This window comes from Phycodurus eques, unplaced genomic scaffold (genome assembly GCF_024500275.1).
Source record: "Phycodurus eques isolate BA_2022a unplaced genomic scaffold, UOR_Pequ_1.1 contig_348, whole genome shotgun sequence".
Lineage (NCBI taxonomy): Eukaryota > Metazoa > Chordata > Actinopteri > Syngnathiformes > Syngnathidae > Phycodurus > Phycodurus eques.
The window spans coordinates 32,501-36,632 of NW_026904345.1; the positions used below are offsets into that span (position 1 = coordinate 32,501).

Sequence of the window (4,132 nt, forward strand, 5' to 3'; positions counted from 1 at the left end):
CCGATAAGAAAACGATTCCACGAGAATCTAAAGTGAAAAAGCTTACGGCACCTGGTATTCCCAGGCGGTCTCCCATCCAAGTACTAACCAGGCCCGCCCCTGCTTAGCTTCCGAGATCGGACGAGATCGGGCGTTTTCAGGGTAGTATGGCCGTAAGCCACATGGTTAGATGAAAAGCAAAATTTTATATTTAAAAAATATCATATTTCGCTTAGAAATATCTCGAGCGGATCGCGTCATCTTTCTTCTCCAATTGTTGGCTGGTCTATTTTGGATTTTTTTGTGTGGATGATGCGAACTTTGAGGTCCACACAATAATGTGCAATAATTACGAATCATTTAAAAATCCATACCTTTGTATCGTTAGCCTCGAGCCAATTAAAAGCACTGATGTGATAAAATTGTGACGTATCACGTGATACTCATATATATATATATATATATATACTTATTATATATATATATATATATATATATAGATATATATATGTCGATATATGTGTGTATCGATTTTATTTTATTTTTACTGTCGGAAAAGGAGAAACGGGATGTTTAAAAAAAGTACTTGAAGATTCTGTCTCCTAATAAAGAGACGGTAAATCATAAGAGAGAGGATGACTGCATTATAATTTAGGTCAACCACCGATAAGAAAACGATTCCACGAGAATCTAAAGTGAAAAAGCTTACGGCACCTGGTATTCCCAGGCGGTCTCCCATCCAAGTACTAACCAGGCCCGCCCCTGCTTAGCTTCCGAGATCGGACGAGATCGGGCGTTTTCAGGGTAGTATGGCCGTAAGCCACATGGTTAGATGAAAAGCTAAATTTTATATTTAAAAAATATCATATTTCGCTTAGAAATATCTCGAGCGGATCGCGTCATCTTTCTTCTCCAATTGTTGGCTGGTCTATTTTGGATTTTTTTTGTGTGGATGATGCGAACTTTGAGGTCCACACAATAATGTGCAATAATTACGAATCATTTAAAAATCCATACCTTTGTATCCTTAGCCTCGAGCCAATTAAAAGCACTGATGTGATAAAATTGTGACGTATCACGTGATACTCATATATATATATATATATATATATATATATATATATATATTTATTTATATATATATCTATATATATATAGATATATAGATATATATATGTCGATATATGTGTGTATCGATTTTATTTTATTTTTACTGTCGGAAAAGGAGAAACGGGATGTTTAAAAAAAGTACTTGAAGATTCTGTCTCCTAATAAAGAGACGGTAAATCATAAGAGAGAGGATGACTGCGTTATAATTTAGGTCAACCACCGATAAGAAAACGATTCCACGAGAATCTAAAGTGAAAAAGCTTACGGCACCTGGTATTCCCAGGCGGTCTCCCATCCAAGTACTAACCAGGCCCGCCCCTGCTTAGCTTCCGAGATCGGACGAGATCGGGCGTTCTCAGGGTAGTATGGCCGTAAGCCACATGGTTACCTGAAAAGTAACTTTTTATATTTAAAAAATATCATATTTCGCTTAAAAATATCTCGAGCGGATCGCGTCATCTTTATTCTCCAATTGTTGGCTAGTCCATTTTGGATTTTTTGTGTGTGGATGATGCGAACTTTGAGGTCCACACAATAATGTGCAATAATTACGAATCATTTAAAAATCCATACCTTTGTATCCTTAGCCTCGAGCCAATTAAAAGCACTGATGTGATAAAATTGTGACGTATCACGTGATACTCATATATATATATATATATATATATATATATATATATATATTATATATATATATATATATATATATAGATATATATATGTCGATATATGTGTGTATCGATTTTATTTTATTTTTACTGTCGGAAAAGGAGAAACGGGATGTTTAAAAAAAGTACTTGAAGATTCTGTCTCCTAATAAAGAGACGGTAAATCATAAGAGAGAGGATGACTGCATTATAATTTAGGTCAACCACCGATAAGAAAACGATTCCACGAGAATCTAAAGTGAAAAAGCTTACGGCACCTGGTATTCCCAGGCGGTCTCCCATCCAAGTACTAACCAGGCCCGCCCCTGCTTAGCTTCCGAGATCGGACGAGATCGGGCGTTTTCAGGGTAGTATGGCCGTAAGCCACATGGTTAGATGAAAAGCTAAAATTTTATATTTAAAAAATATCATATTTCGCTTAGAAATATCTCGAGCGGATCGCGTCATCTTTATTCTCCAATTGTTGGCTGGTCTATTTTGGATTTTTTTGTGTGGATGATGCGAACTTTGAGGTCCACACAATAATGTGCAATAATTACGAATCATTTAAAAATCCATACCTTTGTATCCTTAGCCTCGAGCCAATTAAAAGCACTGATGTGATAAAATTGTGACGTATCACGTGATACTCATATATATATATATATATATATATACTTATTATATATATATATATATATATATATATAGATATATATGTCGATATATGTGTGTATCGATTTTATTTTATTTTTACTGTCGGAAAAGGAGAAACGGGATGTTTAAAAAAAGTACTTGAAGATTCTGTCTCCTAATAAAGAGACGGTAAATCATAAGAGAGAGGATGACTGCGTTATAATTTAGGTCAACCACCGATAAGAAAACGATTCCACGAGAATCTAAAGTGAAAAAGCTTACGGCACCTGGTATTCCCAGGCGGTCTCCCATCCAAGTACTAACCAGGCCCGCCCCTGCTTAGCTTCCGAGATCGGACGAGATCGGGCGTTCTCAGGGTAGTATGGCCGTAAGCCACATGGTTACCTGAAAAGCTAACTTTTTATATTTAAAAAATATCATATTTCGCTTAAAAATATCTCGAGCGGATCGCGTCATCTTTATTCTCCAATTGTTGGCTAGTCCTATTTTGGATTTTTTGTGTGTGGATGATGCGAACTTTGAGGTCCACACAATAATGTGCAATAATTACGAATCATTTAAAAATCCATACCTTTGTATCCTTAGCCTCGAGCCAATTAAAAGCACTGATGTGATAAAATTGTGACGTATCACGTGATACTCATATATATATATATATATAGATATATATATATTATTTATATATATATCTATATATATATATATATATAGATATATATATGTCGATATATGTGTGTATCGATTTTATTTTATTTTTACTGTCGGAAAAGGAGAAACGGGATGTTTAAAAAAAGTACTTGAAGATTCTGTCTCCTAATAAAGAGACGGTAAATCATAAGAGAGAGGATGACTGCATTATAATTTAGGTCAACCACCGATAAGAAAACGATTCCACGAGAATCTAAAGTGAAAAAGCTTACGGCACCTGGTATTCCCAGGCGGTCTCCCATCCAAGTACTAACCAGGCCCGCCCCTGCTTAGCTTCCGAGATCGGACGAGATCGGGCGTTTTCAGGGTAGTATGGCCGTAAGCCACATGGTTAGATGAAAAGCAAAATTTTATATTTAAAAAATATCATATTTCGCTTAGAAATATCTCGAGCGGATCGCGTCATCTTTCTTCTCCAATTGTTGGCTGGTCTATTTTGGATTTTTTTGTGTGTGGATGATGCGAACTTTGAGGTCCACACAATAATGTGCAATAATTACGAATCATTTAAAAATCCATACCTTTGTATCCTTAGCCTCGAGCCAATTAAAAGCACTGATGTGATAAAATTGTGACGTATCACGTGATACTCATATATATATATATATATATATATATATATACTTATTATATATATATATATATATATATATATATATATATATAGATATATATATGTCGATATATGTGTGTATCGATTTTATTTTATTTTTACTGTCGGAAAAGGAGAAACGGGATGTTTAAAAAAAGTACTTGAAGATTCTGTCTCCTAATAAAGAGACGGTAAATCATAAGAGAGAGGATGACTGCGTTATAATTTAGGTCAACCACCGATAAGAAAACGATTCCACGAGAATCTAAAGTGAAAAAGCTTACGGCACCTGGTATTCCCAGGCGGTCTCCCATCCAAGTACTAACCAGGCCCGCCCCTGCTTAGCTTCCGAGATCGGACGAGATCGGGCGTTTTCAGGGTAGTATGGCCGTAAGCCACATGGTTAGATGAAAAGCTAAATTTTATATTTAAAAAATAT

General features: G+C 35.5%; 7 non-coding genes across 7 annotated transcripts; all 7 read right to left on the minus strand.

Annotated features, from left to right (window-relative positions):
• Nucleotides 1-39: 39 nt before the first annotated feature.
• LOC133398789 (5S ribosomal RNA) lies at nt 40-158 on the minus strand. Its single transcript, XR_009768046.1, has one exon. It is a non-coding gene; the product is annotated as a 5S ribosomal RNA (ribosomal RNA).
• Nucleotides 159-681: 523 nt separating this feature from the next.
• On the minus strand, nt 682-800 carry LOC133398790 (5S ribosomal RNA). Its single transcript, XR_009768047.1, has one exon. It is a non-coding gene; the product is annotated as a 5S ribosomal RNA (ribosomal RNA).
• A 547-nt stretch (nt 801-1,347) lies between these two features.
• On the minus strand, nt 1,348-1,466 carry LOC133398812 (5S ribosomal RNA). The gene has a single exon (XR_009768069.1). It is a non-coding gene; the product is annotated as a 5S ribosomal RNA (ribosomal RNA).
• A 536-nt stretch (nt 1,467-2,002) lies between these two features.
• LOC133398791 (5S ribosomal RNA) lies at nt 2,003-2,121 on the minus strand. The gene has a single exon (XR_009768048.1). It is a non-coding gene; the product is annotated as a 5S ribosomal RNA (ribosomal RNA).
• A 526-nt stretch (nt 2,122-2,647) lies between these two features.
• LOC133398813 (5S ribosomal RNA) lies at nt 2,648-2,766 on the minus strand. The gene has a single exon (XR_009768070.1). It is a non-coding gene; the product is annotated as a 5S ribosomal RNA (ribosomal RNA).
• A 540-nt stretch (nt 2,767-3,306) lies between these two features.
• LOC133398792 (5S ribosomal RNA) lies at nt 3,307-3,425 on the minus strand. The gene has a single exon (XR_009768049.1). It is a non-coding gene; the product is annotated as a 5S ribosomal RNA (ribosomal RNA).
• A 545-nt stretch (nt 3,426-3,970) lies between these two features.
• LOC133398793 (5S ribosomal RNA) lies at nt 3,971-4,089 on the minus strand. The gene has a single exon (XR_009768050.1). It is a non-coding gene; the product is annotated as a 5S ribosomal RNA (ribosomal RNA).
• Between the last annotated feature and the right edge of the window lie 43 nt (nt 4,090-4,132).